General features: G+C 42.2%; 1 protein-coding gene across 1 annotated transcript in view; it reads right to left on the bottom strand.

Moving 5' to 3' along the window:
• The window catches only part of ARHGAP24 (Rho GTPase activating protein 24), a 227,030-nt gene extending 211,927 nt beyond the window's left edge, over positions 1–15,103 (bottom strand). Inside the window, exon 1 of the mRNA XM_075034049.1 lies at positions 14,775–15,103. The gene's annotated coding sequence lies outside the window, so the exon portion shown is untranslated. The remainder of the gene's footprint in view (positions 1–14,774) is intronic.
• Positions 15,104–17,557: the final 2,454 nt, after the last annotated feature.

Raw genomic sequence — 17,557 nt, 5'->3', positions numbered from 1 at the left:
TTGTGGAGCTGCTGACAGTAACTTCCATAGCAGGTTGACATACTGAACAACAGTAAGTCCAAAAAGCACTGAAGGCACATTAGTATCCACACCTAACTGTTCCCAGTTTTCTGCACAGCAGTTGCTAGGTTTTCTAAGGTCTGGGGCAATTTTTAAGAACCAGTCTGAAAGCCAACATGGCAAACTGTAAAACATACTGCTACGTAGAGAGGATAGGAAATGCTCAGTGGAAATGATCCATAATTTCACCACATATGAGGAACATACTCACCCTAAACCTGTCCATGAAATTCTCAGAGCCCTCTCCTGTGTTAAATATGTGCCATGTACGTTACCTGAATGAATGCACACAGTAATGAAATATTATTCCTTCTGGTCCATTGTATACAGAGGCTGCAATTACAACCAGCCCTCAGGTAGTACACAAAGACACTTGGAAGCTTGTCTTCTGTTGTCTCCAGAGAAGTTTGGGTTTTTTTATCTGCCAGCCTTGCACACCCACAAAAGGGGCTAGTCAAAATCTGGCTGTCAAGAATGATAAAAATTTGCTCTTGTTATAGCATATTCGTATTCAGCCATCACACAAGCTTACAAGAGTTCATTGTACTTTGATAACCAAAACTTTTCTGATGAAAAGCTTCTCCATTTTAGCTGCAAAAAACCACACCAAAATTAGCACAACTATGCAAAAAAGTATGTTATACTGAAGACCTTAGCTCTAAATTAATTATTGAGAAATGATTGAATCATTCATAACATACTTTATATTTGCTGATGCTTAAGACTATATGTGTAGTTTTTAAAATGTTGCAACATATCCTAAGTGAGAACATGAAATTATGGATGGCTAAGTGAAATGATGGGGCGCTCATTTTCATCATTGCTTAAAAAAAGCAGCAGTTTCAAGCAGTTTCAAGTCCACCATTACATTTAAGACTAGGCACTAAAACACTTAAGATATTTGTAATCACTTAACTTTTTGTTCCCCCACCCCAAATGCTCAAATTAATGCAGCATTATTGTAAAATGCCACCCTGAACTATTCCTGAATTCTACAATGAGATAAATTCCAGTATTTTGCTTGGTTATGCTCAATGTTTGTGATCAATAACACAATACAGTGTCTATTTCCTGACTGATGGAAAGAATTTACTTTCTTGCAAGGGAACACTTGCACACTGTTCACATTTAGTATTTCCTTTTCACAAATGTCTTGGAAAGTTTAACAGCTGTGTAGAGGTACACATTTGTGCTACTAAGTAACATAAAGCATGACTATTAACAAGAAGCAAATACACTGAAAAAGAGCTACCTTGGGTAAAGTGAAGTGCTGCAAAAGCTGGGAGAGACATGGCAATTACTGATTTTCTACCATGGAGATTTTTTTCCCCAGGTCTGCAAATGACATCATTCCATTTAAATTTCTCATCTGTATGGACAACGAGAATAACAATGTTTAAAACAATACAACAGCACTTCTCAAGGAGGCAGGCTGAAATGTCTTATTTTTCCTGTAATACGCTTTCCAGATTCCACAATCCATTTTCAGCAGAGAATTCTGTAGATTCCCACTCTACACATCATTTTGCAGACAACCACCTTCACTTATCTCCCTGCAAATCAAGGTAATTCTACAAGATTTTCTCAGAGTAAACTAGCATAGCATATGCCAGACCAATGGGTGACAAAAGATAAATTGATAGAAAAACATTATGACTAGAAAATTAAGCACTTTTAGACAGTCCATAAGAAAATATGTAATGCTAAAAAATACAGTGATATGGCATCAAGTATCAGTCACATACATCTGAATTTCATTTGTTAGCTGTTGAAATGTTGCCAAGTCAAACAAAAAAGTTATAATTCACTCACAAGGCCAAATTTAAGCCTAGATGCCACTAGCAGAAACTGGCAGCAATGGATCTAGGACTATGTTTTCAGGATCTCTAAGACAAAGTAACTCTGATATATATAACAAAGAAACCAAACAAGAAATATCACTGCCTCCTTCCTTGTCCATGGACTCCTTGTCTGAACAATACCAGTTTATCAAGTCAATCCAATCCTGTCCTAACTGTACAAGTGTTAAGACCAAGGCTTTCTTCCCCATTTCCCAACTTCAGAGGCTTTACTAGTATTCTCCTATATCTAGAACACCTACCATGAGAATTTTTTTCAACCTCTGCACCTTCCTTTATTGTTTCACAAAATTCATAACCAAAACAATTAGTCATTCTGATGTTAAATGGAGTACCAAGGCCTTAATGAGAGATGATACTTAATAGTAAAGCATTATTAGTTTTTCATTTCAGATGTAATTTAAACCAATGGAACTGACAATTTTATTATACTATATGACATAGGATATATATAGTAAACAGGGTCAGTAAAAATCCCATAATATAAAAAAAAAATGCAGATCACTCCAACCAAACAGCAATTTTACCCTGTGCTCTTTGTCCCAGGATGGCAAATGAGTATCTTCTGTCTCACCAACACCATCTTTTGTTGACAACTTGGTCAAAACTAATGTATTTTCACATAAGCTTTCAGCTAAAACACCCAGTCTTTCTGTAGAGGTGTTTTAGCACCACCACCACCAAAAATATGACAAGTTGCAGCTTAAAAACACTCTCTAAAGAGCTCTGTAAAATTTTAATAGGCCAGTTAAAGGAGGAGAAATTACAGGATCATGTCACGGTTTCCACACTACTTTACTTTTTCCTACCTTATTAGCCTCAAAAATTCTGCAAATGATGGACTAGCCAAAAAACACAGCTTCTTTTTGTTCCACTTTCAATGAGTCTCAGAACAAACTATTTGCTCATATCAGTTTCCAAGCAATCTGTCTAGGCATCCAAGTTTATAAACTAGAAGAACCATTCAAGCCTTCCCGCTTTTAAACATACCCAAACCAAGAAGCTTGTTTAACAGGCCTGTTAGGCTCCATGATTTATTCCTTGACATTTCCAATAAATCACCTTTTTGTTTTTGTGATAAGACTTCAATCTTTTCATTGCTAGTCATCTATAGCAGATGCCAAAAAGCTGTGCTTCTGCATGCTTCTGAAAACAAACACACAAAAAATCTACTTTTTCCAGACCTCCAGCAGCACACACAGCTCATTTCTGAGCTCAAGTTTTCATCCTATTTTTTAAGCACAGACATTAACTTCACACTAATCTAAAAAGGACCTTGCTACCACCAGCTCCACACTTAATATTTTCCAGGTTGGCACCCATAAGACTGCATGTATCCTTTCAGCTGTACTGTCATACCACAGCCAATATTCAACACCTCCTGGCTGAAACTGTCAGTAATCTCCCCACACAGATTGATTTTATACATGCTTGCTATTTGGTTTCCATGCTTCCAAGCAATCCCCTAATACCTTTGGTTATTCTCCAGGCCAACATTACCTCTTTACTGCTTGAAATCATGAAAGGGTGGATCAAAGGCAAGAATAAATCTTATCTAGGGATATAAAAGAAAACCTATTCTATCTTACTTATTTACTTATTCTCAAAAGCACTGGGGCGGGTAAATGCAAGACCTTCAGCTGTAGGCACTGCAAGTCACAATTTCTAAATAGCAGAAATTCTACATAGGTAGAAGAGATGGGCAGAAGAGCAGTTCTTTCTGGAAATCCCAGACTACCTTACCTCGCTGATATTACTAAATATTCCTTTGGCGGAAGATTTGGCTAATGGTCCACCTTTTCTTTTATGTGAGCATGCCATAACAGTAAAACTGGGCAGACAGGGATGATTCTTCAAGTAAAATAGGTTCCTTTTTTATCTTATATGCCTTTCCATCCCAGACTTAATAAGTTAGGGAATTGAAAATGGAAAAGAAACACTGTCTTTCAATACATAAAGAGGTAGAGAAGGTGTGCACCACGCATATTAAAGATCAGGACTTTATAAAGCTCAGTAACATGCAAAGAGAAGTTTTCCATGAGAGAAAGGTGTAGATTTAACAGGAAGTATGACGGGATTTTTTGAGTACTTCAAGACTACTTTGAATAAGATGCATACAAACCATATCTCACAATGGACCTCTGATCCCCAGCTAGAGATGAAAAGAGCAATGAGGCTATGAATTAGTAAGGTACATGACACTGTGTTCACATTAGAGCCCTCTATTTAAGCGATACATGACAGAGGAAACTGAACAGCCCACTGACTTGTCACACACACAGTAGTTCATCATGTGGCACCTCCAAGATTCAAAAGAAAATGCACTTTTTCTCCAAGAAGAAAGTACAAAAAGAAGAGGAATGTTCCTGCAGCTCAAAAATCAAACCACTAAGTGAAAAAATGTTATTGCAGCTACCATACTCTTTTTTTTCCCCAAGAGCCATGTTGTACAGAGATTTGTTGGATGTGGCATTAAAAAATAAGTATGACCTAACTTAAAAGTATCTTCACAACTGAGTGGTGTCACAGGCTCCAGACACTCAATTTTGGTTTTGTCTATACCCAGACAATCCCACCAGCCTAAGACACTGTATGTATAAAGCAGAGGAGGGTATTCAGCTCCTTAACAATGTATGTCATAGTGCCAAAATAGTGAGCAAAGCTACCAAAGCTAACTTTTCCTCAGAAGTCTAAGTTCATGGGACACCATGGGCTTGCAGCCCAGCTGTGCATTTTAAGCAGCACCACCTCCTACAAAACATGTTACAAACTACAAATGGAACTATGAATGCTTCTACACATACCCTTCCTTTCCTCTCCAACAAGGCTGGAGGCTCGGTGCACAACCCAGCAGCACGGACCTGCCCTTGCCAGAGAAGGCATAAGCAGCTCTATTATTTTCAAAGCAGAAACCTAAGGATCCTTCTTGTCTCAACATCATAACGACTTATACGGGAGAGCTAAATGGCAGGTGAAAGCTTTTAATGAACTCCAAGGCAAAAAAAAGCCAAAATTTTCTGACAAGTCATTTGAGAAATAATTAGCTCCTCATGCCACATTTCCACATCTATCAACACATCCCAATTGCTCTGTCTACAATCTAGCAGTCCAGCATCACTATCAGACAATCAGTCTGCAAGTGAAATCAGATCTACTCCCTGTCATACCTACCTGTCTGCAGCAACACCTCAGTGATAACTGCCTTTTTTTCACATCCTCGAAAAAGAAACTGAAATACCGCAAAGGCATGTCCCTCTGAAATCTCTCAGTAGCACTGCTTGTATCCCATTATTCCAGTTTTTTACCCACCGCTGTAGTAGTGTGACCTTTTCTTTATTGTTTCATTGTCCTGGGTTCATTCAGCATTTGGTATAAGAGCACAGACTAGAAATTATTTTTTTTACTGGGTATTTGCACCAGGTATTTTACAGTAATTTATCATTACTTACTGGACACCTAAGTAAGGTGCAAAATACTTACTGCCTAGTCATATATAGACTAACAATAACTAATATGTCCTTTTGGCTAAGATACCATTTTCTAGTAGTCTCTATGAAAGTAAGAAATGGTAAAACTCACGTTTCACAGCCTTCTTGTTCATTCTGGGAGAAGAAGTTCTCTGAAGCAGTGTCCCAGGAGTGACACCATCAAATAACATGCAAATGTCTGAAGGCAGTCTCAGCATTTAGGATTTTATTTCTAATGCTAGCAGAGGATCACCCCTATGCCAAACTCCTGTTCTGCACTTTTCCCGTTGCCAAGGAAAGGTATTGGGAGCTGTGTGAGCCTGCATTGTATGCCAGTGCTGCCCAATAGCTTAATCTTGTTATGTGATAAATAGTCTTGATACTGAATGTGCCATGTGGTGCACACTCAACTGGCTGCCTTAGTCCTCTCCTGCTGTCAGCCAAGAGCACTGTGAGCTTTGTGAGCCCAGGCTGACAGCAGGAGCACAAGAGGTACACATGGAAATTCAGCACCTATTAAACAGGAGAGGACTCAACAGCCAACTGCAAGATACTTTAAGTGCTGTGCATACGAAACTGTGCCAAGCTCCCCAATTTACAGAGTCATCATCGCAGCTGCCCCCTGCTCCTTCACAGAAGCTTCCCTCTCCCCTTATGCCTGGCAGAAGGCAGCATTTGAAGGGACTAACAAGGCTACTCCCATACAAAGACCCACAGACCACTGCAAAGGGCAGAGTCAACAACCATTTCTAAATGTGGTAAAGCCTACCAGTAATAGCTGACTAAATCAGGAATCGAATCATCATGGCAAGTGACCAGAACTGTTTGGAACATCAATACCAAAGCCTAGTAAATTCTTCAAAATCAGTAAAGTTACCAGAAATTAATTAACAGCCAGGTCATTACAGGATAGAATCATCACAGTGAAAATAAGAAGGGCCCTACTGCGAGCATGATGATTTGCTGTTGATTACATTTTTGCCCTGGCACATTTTATAATACATGTAAAATATTACTGTGGTTAGGACTAGACTATTCTTTCACAACTGTCCACATGTGACAAACAGGCAGGACAGGAAAGGACCTCCTTATTCATTAAGCCCAGCTTCTGAAGCCTCATGGGAGCCAGCAACACAGTTACTTTCAGAAAGCAAAAAAGCACCATCAAACCAGGTATTTTAGTATTTCCCCTTACCCGCAACCTAGCAGTCCCAAGGCCACCCAGGAACTCCTGACTCGTTAGAAATTCTTTTTCATGCCAGCACACTCATGGACAAATTACACCTATTTACTCCTGCATTATCACCCACAACAGTTCTGCTCCCTCCTTGATGTCTACCCATCTGACATATTTATGTGCAGAGGTTAAGGCTGCTTTCTCATTTTCACTGGAATACACAAAGCCAGGTCTGATTTTCTCTTAAGAAAGAGGACTGAAGCACGGCTGGTTAAGTCTAGGCAGCAGACATTACACACATACCAGGTTACATGGAAAACTAAACAACCCAAAAGCACCAGGTCTCTTTTGCTTATGGACAGATAGTGTTTTTCGTAAGTTTTCAATACTCAAAAACACTACTTACAATGTGCCTTCTTACAGCTTCTTGCTGCTTACTTAGTTGTGTCCCCTGAGAGAAAAAGCAACCTAAGAAAGCCTGCTGGCATCAAGACATAGATCTCTATACAAATATCATTTATTATACATTTATTGTACATTTCTGGAGGATAAAGTTAACTGACTCCAGTTTGAGCCCTGTATTCTCCTAGGAGGATAAGGGGTTTCAGCATCATGCATCAAATGTTAATAATGTTTTACATTCCAATTAATTTATTGACTTTTGAATCATTTTTACTTGAACTGTATTTAAAATGGCACCTTCAAGACTTCCCACTGCCATATAATGGAATTGTATTTGCTTTTTTAAAAAAGCAGTGAATAAACCTGTCTTACAGTGGATGCTGAATGATATTTTGCAATACATATGAACAAAATTAGTCTCCATCTTGAAACCAGTTATTGACTGGGGGAAGGGGTTGCTACTATGCTTTCATTCCGAAACTTCATTTTTAGCCACACTGCAGAGCTCTGTCAGAACAACCTTTTTGACCAGGACTTTTCCTATGCACTTCTAAACTCAGGAAATTTCACATTGAAGTTACTGAGATCAAATCAATTTGGGTTCCAGCAATGCTATTATGATCCCCAATTACTACAGTCAGATTCTGACTCTCAAAGCCCATTTGCAAAGCTCACATTTTAGGACACTTCCATTTACCTCTACTGAATACAGAGCCTAAGCAGGCTTTATACTTGCAAACATCAAGTAAGAATTCACAGTCCTTTTAAAACAAGGTACATCACTATCTCCAAGCTAAAAGGCATTGCAAGTTTTCTCTTTCTCCAGGCAGGCCCTTTAACATTTCTCCCTCAGTTTGCTTGCTTCTTAGGAGAAATTAAAAAAAAAAAGAGAAGAAAAAAAGAAACATCTGTGGGAACAGCTGCACAAATACTGCAACTGCCAGAGGTAAGATTTCTTTCTAGCATCCAAGATTTCTTGTTTTGTGTTTTGCAAGACCACTTAGTAGTCGATAACCACAGTCACTATCCATGCATCTGACATGCAATTTTGATCTCAATCATGGATAAGAGCTAGAAGTTCAACACAAGCTCACCATAGAGACATACAAACATACACACAGAAAACAACCAGAAACCCAAACCCTTGAAGGAAGTGTCTAGAGACTCCACCATATAAAAGCTTATACAGCAAGTAGGCTGCTTGCTCTGACTTCTTGTGGACAATCAAAATACCATAGTAAGTAGTTTATAATTATAAGTAGATGTATAGCACAGCTTTTTCCTTCATCGTTATCTCACATTTAACAACACTAAGACCCCAAATTACTCAGCACACTTCCAAGACAATACTTTGATAATTAGGCAATGATATCACTAAATAAATAGATTTCCAGAAGTCTGTCTTCATCTCCTAGATACATGTCTGTGTTCACATACTTGTCTTAGAACTGCAGCAATTTGTTATGGTCCAACAGGAAGTGTTAAGAATGAGTTTTATCGTGCTCTGTGCTATACACTGATAACTGCAATTCTTATTTCCCAGTCCAAGCCCAAGTAGGTAAGGTGAATATGACTGGCACTCCATTACAGTAATAATCAAGTAAATTGAAGTAGCCAGTTCTAAATACACATGGCCATGGTGGCAACGAGATCTTGGAGCTCCTGTAGAATGCAGAGTTCCTCAAGGTTTAGGGATTTACTGAAACTTTTTTTTTCCCCAAAAATACTGAAAGAAATATCGACCATTTTGGGCGTTGGGGGCAGTCACCACATCCAGCTGATGCACAGAGTAGGATTTAAAAAATGAGAAGCAAAGCTAATTGTCTGCAGCCTCTGCATCATTTTTCTTTCTCAAGCAACCCAAGAGGGGCCTTAAGCATACTTTAAGTCACCCTTGACTGTAGTGCTCTCCCGTTAGCTAAACAGTCATTTAGCACACTGGGATTGCTGGAGCATGGTAGCACTTCAGCTTCTTCTTTTTCCACCTCTACAGTGCCGGATGTCAAGCAAGGTATTTAGAGAAAGACTCCCTACTTGAGTAAGCTCCAGCATGCTCAGGGGGTCTGCTCCACTTTAATTCACGCGATCCACTCTTGCAATTCATTTTCTAAATACTCATCCTGTAAGATTGTGCCACACACCCCCACAGCACCACTTGGAAACAACGTTGTGATGTTTAAAAATCAAAAGCACAAAGATTCATCGCAACTTGCTTTGCAACACCAGCTCTTATCCTTCCTTATGTCCGCACAATTCCAAATGAAGATGGCAAGACTTCACGTGCAGCAGTGGTCTGCTGTGGTCATTCAGCTCCTTTCCATCAAGCCACAAACAGAGTATCAGATGGGGTTTTTTCCCCCTGCATGAGTAACGTCCAAACAAAAGAGGGTCAAAACTGAACAAATGGATGGCTACAATGGGATGGAAAAAGTCCACCCAGCCCAGCATCCTGTCTCCAACTGTGACTAAAGTAAAACCTCAGGGACAAGCAGGATAACTAAGACAAGCATGCAACAATACTTTCGGCTAGCTACCCCTTAAACCTGGGTTTTCCCTTTACTAACCACAACATTTTCTGGCAAGGACTTGTGCACCTTATTTACATCTTGTGCACAGTACTACCTTCTTTCATTTGTTTTGAGCTTGTCACTGTCACCCCTGAATACACCCTGGGATTCTTGTACTGGAAAATAAGGGAAGAATTGGCATCTGCTCACCCTTTCCATGCCACTCCTTAATGCAGTTTTCTCAGTCATCTCATCTCCTGGCTGAAAAGTTCCTTCCTGATGCGCTGTTTCTTGGACAGAAGCTGTGCTGTGCCCTTGACCATTCTTGTTGCCCTTTTTAAAACCTTTTCCAGCTTAAGCTGCAAATGACTAGCACTTTTGGGCAGTAAGGGACTCCCCTGGTGTCACCTCTATCCTTCTTCACATTTTTCTTCTCACAACAGAGGATGTAGCAGCTGGAGGAGGTTAAAGAAACAGCTAGAAAGGCAGCTTATGGGAAATCCAGGATGCTGCTGCTGGAGCTGAGGTTGGGTCATTTGAGTAAGGATTAACTGGAAGGCTACTTTCTCTGCCTACTGAAGGAGCACTTTATCTCCTTGCAAAACAGGGAAATAGCTCAAAATATGGAAATAGCCAACACATTTTGGCCCAGACCACACTAATCCAGGGAAAAGCATGTTTGGTTCTCCCAATTAGTGACACCTAGAGGGATCTTACTGCCTCCCAGATACAGGCAAATTGCTGGGTTTTTGCATTTTACCTTTTATAACACTTCATGATTGTTCAATTTGGCAGGCCAAGAACACCAGTCTTGTTAAAATTTAAGCTGCTCTAAAAGCAAAGGCAGATGTGGGAAAAAGATGACAGGAACACACGAGTTACTTCTTGGATGGAACAGTTACTTCTTGGAAGTAACAGACATGAAAAATGTCTTCACTAAAGAGCTACTAATCGTAATTGCTATTATACAAAATTGTACAGAAGTAAATATAGGAAAATGAAAGGTATTTCATGACAAGAAACTATATAAACATTGCCAAGGAATTCAACACGTGCTGCTTAAGTTAGTCTCATTGAGCCATAGAGCTCCAAACTAACTAGTACAACAGTAAACAACAGAAGTTTGTTAAAATTAAAAGCACTGAGCTCGTGTGCTCCTTCAAGGCCTCTGGCTTGGTGGAGCACGACATTTTCATTAGGAAAGTGCAATGAAACAAGAGCTGAACTAGGCAGATAAAATAAATTCAAACAGTTAACAGATAAGTCAAAAACCATGACCATAGACAAAAAAAGCATCATACTGCAGGTGGTTTCTAATCTCAGGGGAACTACCTTATTTTACAGTTTAGCCAATGACTTGGAAGAAAAAAGAAAAAAAAAGATCATGACTGAAAAACTGTGCAGGTGACAAGTACCAAGGAAGCTGTTAATTACAAAGAGGAAAGGTGACTGACAGCCAGTCGTCTGTGCACCAGCCTGTGTGTTCTCGCTCAGCAGATGTGCAAGTTGTGAAGAACTGACAGTATCTGAGAGCATCCCCCAGAAGGTAAAACTGAGGTCCCTGTTCAACACAACAGCCCCATCTCCAATGTCATCACAAGACCATTCAACAAGGAAAAAGAAAGTATAAAGGTCATTGTGCCTCTGGATTTCACAGGAGTGCACCCTAAGTATTACCTCCAGCGCTGGTATTCAAACATCTAGAAGCATTTGGGAAAACTGCAAACCATTTAAAAAAGGCTGGAATAACTAAAGAATTGGAGTACATGATGAAGGAACTCTATTTTCCACTTTTACAAAGAGAAGGTAAAGAATAAGATAGTAACTCTAGAGGGAGCAGAAATTTGGATAGAGAGGGCTATTAAAGATACAAAGAGCTAATAAGAACCAGAGCTAACAAAGCTGGTAGTTAAAGACAGTCAAATAAAACAAGCACTAAAGCACGTAATTTCAGACTGATGATAATTACACCAACAAACTATATTGCAGAGCACTGAAAGTCTATCAACTGACTTTCTGTTAGCAAAACAGGATATTTTTCAAAAATAAATTATCTAGCTTATAATGGGAGCTAATCAAGGACCCTTTTGGTTCATTTTGGATTCATAATCAATTAAATACAAAATAAATTTACACCCTCACTGCAGTCCTTACCACCCACACTTTAATCACCCAAATGTAACTGGCAAAATGGTGAAGTAGAAGGGAATAGTCAGGAAATGGACAAGAAGCTGCAGAATAGGAAGAAGTTTCTCAGCATGCATTTCCTCACACCAAGATCAGCCACCTACAGACTGGCTGCCACAGCTGGCTTACTGGCATATCCTGGGAGTACCTATTGAAAGCAAAGATGACAAAACTATGAGGCTTGGGAGGCATCAGCTGCTGGCTGTCCTACTGAGGTTGGGACACCGCAGGGACCAAAGCAAGCTGCTTCCTAACACCATCCAGCTGGTTCTGGGAGCTCACACACAGTGTCCTGGCAAGGCAGCCTCTCCTGGCTCCCACGGTACCACTGCCACCAAAGGCTGTGTGCCCTCCCCGCTGCTATAAGGCTGGCATTTCAGCACCATTTGATTATATCTCTGCAGAAGAAGAGTCTTTATCTATCTGTCTCATTACAGGGCTTGTTGACATCTGCTATGCTGATGAAGCTAAAGTACATCCATCTTTGAGAAGTCTAGTATTTTCATACCCTTTTGAGTGCTATAGAACTGAGCCACCTTTTATCCCCCAATTAAAAAAAAAGCAAACTAATCAAAGTTTTCTAAATAAATGCAGGCAAAGGCAATAAAAAACAACTCTAACTTGAAATCCTTGCTTTTAGCATGATAATAGAAACTAACATAAACCAAATCTGCAGTCTTACATGTAGGAAGAGAATCTAAACTGGAAATTTGGCCTCTACTGTCTTTTTAAGTTTCTATTCCTCCCAAGACTGGCAGTGGAGCAACACATTTCACAAAAAGCTGTGTGTTTCCTTATCGTCCAACAATATCAGCCACTTGTCTCACCTGGAGTCCTCAACATTACAGAAAGCCAAGTGCCAGACAGTGAACAAAGAAAACCTATATCAGATATTCTCCTTCAGTGTTTTTCTTGTTTTAAAATGCCAAGAGAAGACAACCTTTTATTTTTCTTCCTGGCTGAAAGCTAACATACAGTTAGTTCATTCACTCGCAAGACAGTTCACAACAGAAATGCCACCCCAATATGATAAAGTGTTGCACTCCGTTCCAGGAGGTTATTTAAAAAAAAATCACGTCAGGCGCTCCCTCTGCCCAATATAGGTAAAGCCTGTAAGTAAGTAATAGCTCCAGAAATAAAGCATACTTCCAAAGGCCATCAGGTCACAACAGACACCAAACAGCCTGCAGAGAAGACAGCTAAAAGTAATAGGATGCAAATCACTTCAAACTACCCATGTGAATTTCAACTCCCTCCCCCCTTTTTTTTTCTCCACTTGGTGTGTTTAAAAAAAATCAGATATTCAATCAAGCAGAGAGAAATTAAAAGGTCCTGAGAGATGCCTGTGTGCTATAGCTGCACATGGAGCTCCATCCTGAAGACATGACCTTAACAGCAGTTCAAACTACTATTTGTGAGGCAATTTCCTTTAAGGGATCTTCATTTCTAGACTTCATTTCTAAACACCATCTTCAGAAAACTGAACCTAGCTATAGGACCACTAATAAAAGGGATCCTCACACACCAGCCTGCAAACACAGGAGAGGCACATGTCTTAAAGGAATAACCCACAGCCTCACTCTCACTTGCGCCCAGAAGCGCATTGCCATACAGTGCAAAGAAGTCATGCCTTCCTCTCAGAATCATGTTGTTAGCTGTATTTGTACATGGCTTTACATTTTTTACTTACTATGGGGTGCTTTTTTTTTTTTGGGGGGGGGGGGGGGAACAACACTATTTATTCCAAACTAAACCTATCTAATTTAATTAAAGAATGAAAGCCAAGTAAAGAGAAAGAGAAGTAAAAAGCAGCTGATACTCAGGACAACAATCAAAGAAAAGGCAGACAAATAACTTTAGACACCATGCACAAAGAAACACGAGTTCTAAGCACATTTATTTTTAACACAAGTCACTGTATCACATACTAGAAGATGCCTTTTGCAATAACAAAACCTGCCACAACATGAAAATTTTCATGGGACTGCAAAAAAGCACTTGACTCTCAGTCCTTCCTTCTCTCTACCTCTGCCTGTAACTCTGCATGCCTTCTGTGAGTATGAGATGCCACTTAAATGATTTTTAGCTAGGACAAGATGCTTTGCCCCTTATATTGATAAAACCCCCTGCCTTAATTCTTACTTCACAGGGAATCTTTTTCCCCTGAATGTACAGAAGCTATTGTCACCTTCCAGGTACAGAACTACTCTGCAACAGAAAAACTTAACCTAACAGCGTCTTAATACCCGCTGATCTAATAAAGAGTTATTTCTCTCTCCCAGCGACCATGCTACTTAACACAGACAAACAGAATTCAGATTAATATTAGACAAATTCAGCATTATGAAGTCACTATGCTACCCAGGGAATTAATTTGGTTTCTTATTTCTACCTATACAGGACACAGGTACCTATCTAAAAAACCCCTGCTGTTTATTTCCAGTCATCTGTTGTAAAAATGTTTCCAACAGCATCAAACATGAATTATTTGCTGCCCTGCTGAAAGAAGAAAACCCCCAAACTGACAACATACATGCACGGTACTGCTAAGAAAGCTAGAGAGAGAAAAAAATCTGTACAAGTCCAACGGAGGAAAAAGAAAAGACAATTACTCCCTTATCTTAAAAAGAAATCCACTCAGTAGCTCTCAAAATCCACTGAAGATTCCCTAACTCTTTTCGTGATGACAATCAAAGTCCTTATGGTAAAGTCTGTCCCAGTGAGGACCATACCTCTGAAAGCCTGCTACAGATACTCGTGCAGAAGGAGGAAGATCTTAAGACAACCATCACAAACCCAAAGATGAACATTAACATGGAGATTGCAGAAAGCACAAAGGGCTTTTACTTAAGCCAACAAATAGCCAGATGACACACACTCTGCTTGTACCCCTGAAACCAACAAAAAGGAACCCCGTTATGAAGCACTGAACGTTGTTAATAACAGCCCCCAACAACGGGCGCGCTCGCACCCCCGCGCACACCCCGGCAGACAAGAACCGCCGCCAGACAGACAGCTGCTGCCACTGCTTCCCGGTCTGCAGCAATCGTTTGTCCTACAAGACCGCACGGTTTTGTCACCGAGATAAAAAAAAAATCGCACCAACGCTACCTACCCCGGTTTCAGCCGCAGCGCTGACCCAATCCAGCCAGAGCTCCAACACTGCCCCCGACCAGGACCTCCTGCCTTCCGCAAGCAGGGTCAATACGCTCGCCCATAAACGCGGTGGCTTCTCGGGACGAATTCGGAAACAGTGACAGCTTCTTTCAGCCTGACTGCCCTCAGAAGTTTCTTCTCCTTCCCCCCTCCCTCAACCGCTCCGCGGAGCGCTGCGCGCACGCACGCGCAGGGCCGCCGCCGCCGCCGCCGCCGCGCGGGAGCCCCGCGCTCCCGTCCGCCGCGCGAGGAGCAGCCCAAGAAGTTAGAACGAGCCGCTCCGCGTGTGCGCGGATGTGTAAATACACGGGACGAGAGGCTGGAACGGCCTCCCAGGGCCAGCCCTCAGACGCAGCCCGGGTTTCAGATTTCATTGGCAGCTGGCAGCTCCGGAGCGCGCCAGCGGCGCGGCCGTTGCGCCGGGGAGGAATCCGTCTCCCTTCTTCCCAGACGTCTCTGGAAATCCCGGCGACGCGGCACCCGCCGCCCCGACAGCGCCCGCGGACCCGCCGTTAACCGTTTCCGCGCACTTGCCGGACACACGACGCAACCGGCGCTGCCCACTGGGGGCTTCTCACAGCGCGGCCGCGCGCGCCCGCCGCAGCCGTTGGGCGGGCGGCGGCAACGCGCTCGTGCCCTCGGGGCGAGGGGCTGCCTCGGCTCCCGCCGCGCACCGGGGAGCCGGCCGCCAGCTGACGGAGGGACAGCCCCTGACCCCACGGCGATTCTCCGCCGCCCCTCCTCCCCTTTGCTGTTTTTGCCTGGGATGCCTCTTGAGTCAACCGCACACGCTCCAAGGGGTCCGGACTCGCCGACTTTCAACAGCCTCCATCTCTGCGACTTAGTGCGGTGGTCTGTTTAAGGAGGAGTAAGGATTTTACCTTGCGTGGAGCCGGCGGAGGTCTCCGTGGGACCCGTAGGAGGAGCGCTGCGTACCTTCTCCACAGGCCCAGCTCCCACTCGGCCGCACAGCAGAAATCAGAATGGGAATTATGATGGAAACTGTAGCTGTAATTGGGTTTCGGGAGTTGCCGTTCCCTCTCTGAATGGCACGACTGTCGTCTGCTCCCAGGTGACTCAGCGAGCGTGAGGCTGCGCTCTTCTTTTCCCCATATTCAGAGAGAGAAGGAATGATGTGTAACCTCCGTCCTCCCTCCCACCACCTCAGTCCGGCACACCAGACCCCACAGCACTGGTTTTATGTGGAAACACAACCTCTCTCAGAAAATCCTAATTGCTCTGTGTCACTGGTCTCCTCTTCCAGATCCCCATCGGGAGACAAAAAGCAGTTTCTAATACTATACCACAACGAGATCATAAGGAAAAATTACTACCAATAGTAGTGGAAAACAGCACAACATTACGCTTTCAAGCCCAAGCAGGGTTCTGCGTACTGTACACACTAACGACAAAACCCTGCCCGTTTTCAACAACACGTAACAGGCACATGTTGTTCCTCTAATGACTGGAGCTGGCAAATATGTAGGAGCTGGAAAAGTGCTTTGCATGACCCAGAATCTCAGCATCTGATGAGTGTGCAGCTTGGACAGACCTAGACTCACTCCCACCGACTTCCCTCCCATGACCCGTTTTCTCACACTTCTGCGTTTGCTGGTTCCAGCTCCACCCAATGTGACAGCACTAAAAAATGCTGAGTACTACAAGAATTAGTTACAGCCTTTTGAAAGCAATCACTTTTCTAACAAATTACTCAGATCTGTGAAGTTTTTCAATAGATGAGGTCTGAAGAACATTTACATACTGCAACATATGACATGTTACAGCTGGCAGCAGTGATAATGAGATACCACTGCACTGGAGCAGCTTCTACTTTTAACAGAAAAAAATAATCATTCAGCTGCTTGGTTATCCATACTGAAGCAAATCTCTGAACTCTGCCTCTCACTAATGCTGCAAGAAGGATTGAGACCTGCAGCAGCCAGCCAAGATATCAGTGCATGAATGAAGGGGAATACCCAAGACGCTTTCATCACCTTCCCAGCTTGTCATGAGTTAGCCAGCCAGAAGAGAGAACTAAGCAAGCCGCTCAGTACGAGGGCTGGTCCCTGCTCCTATCCCTGGAAAAGAAGTCTACAGAGATAAAACAAGGAGAAGGCAGAGCAAAGCCAATCCTATCATCCTGCTGCCAAATTCAGAGATGAGGCCAACAGAGGTCCTCAGCATCAGGGACAGCATGCTGCCCCACCAAAATGCAGCTTGTCCCAACAGCCACACCAGTCTGAAGAAACCACTGAGTCTTGCCAACACTATGCGAGTGTAAGGTGGTTTTTTTCAGAGAGTAAACAGGGTATACAGATACGTGGCTGCTCAGGAAGAGAAGGTAAACATGCACAAACTTTAGATGGTGAGAAGGAGGACAGAATTAAACATATGCACAGCGGGATACCTGTGCTGGCCTTCGGTTTGGTTAGCTGCCAAATGCAGGCTCCCAGGGAGAACAGCCAGAATGACATACTAGAAAAAACATTTTTAATGGGCTGGAAAGCCTTCCACCATCAAGGACCATGCCTGCTCTGATGAGGTGCCTGTACACATGGGAACCTCACTTTATGCATCACAGTAATCGACATTATATAAAAACTTAACTCAGGCACTTCTGTAACTTTCGTCTCTGCAGCTCTGCGCTTTTATTTGAACAACAGCCATATTAACACACAAGACCTCTTGTTTAAATTATAGGAAATTACTCTTCTGTTACTGTACTGTTCTCTTCAGAGAGAA

Source organism: Buteo buteo, chromosome 1 (genome assembly GCF_964188355.1).
Source record: "Buteo buteo chromosome 1, bButBut1.hap1.1, whole genome shotgun sequence".
Taxonomy (NCBI): domain Eukaryota; kingdom Metazoa; phylum Chordata; class Aves; order Accipitriformes; family Accipitridae; genus Buteo; species Buteo buteo.
The sequence above is the reverse complement of the archived record's forward strand: the minus strand, read 5'-3'. Positions and strand labels throughout refer to the sequence as shown.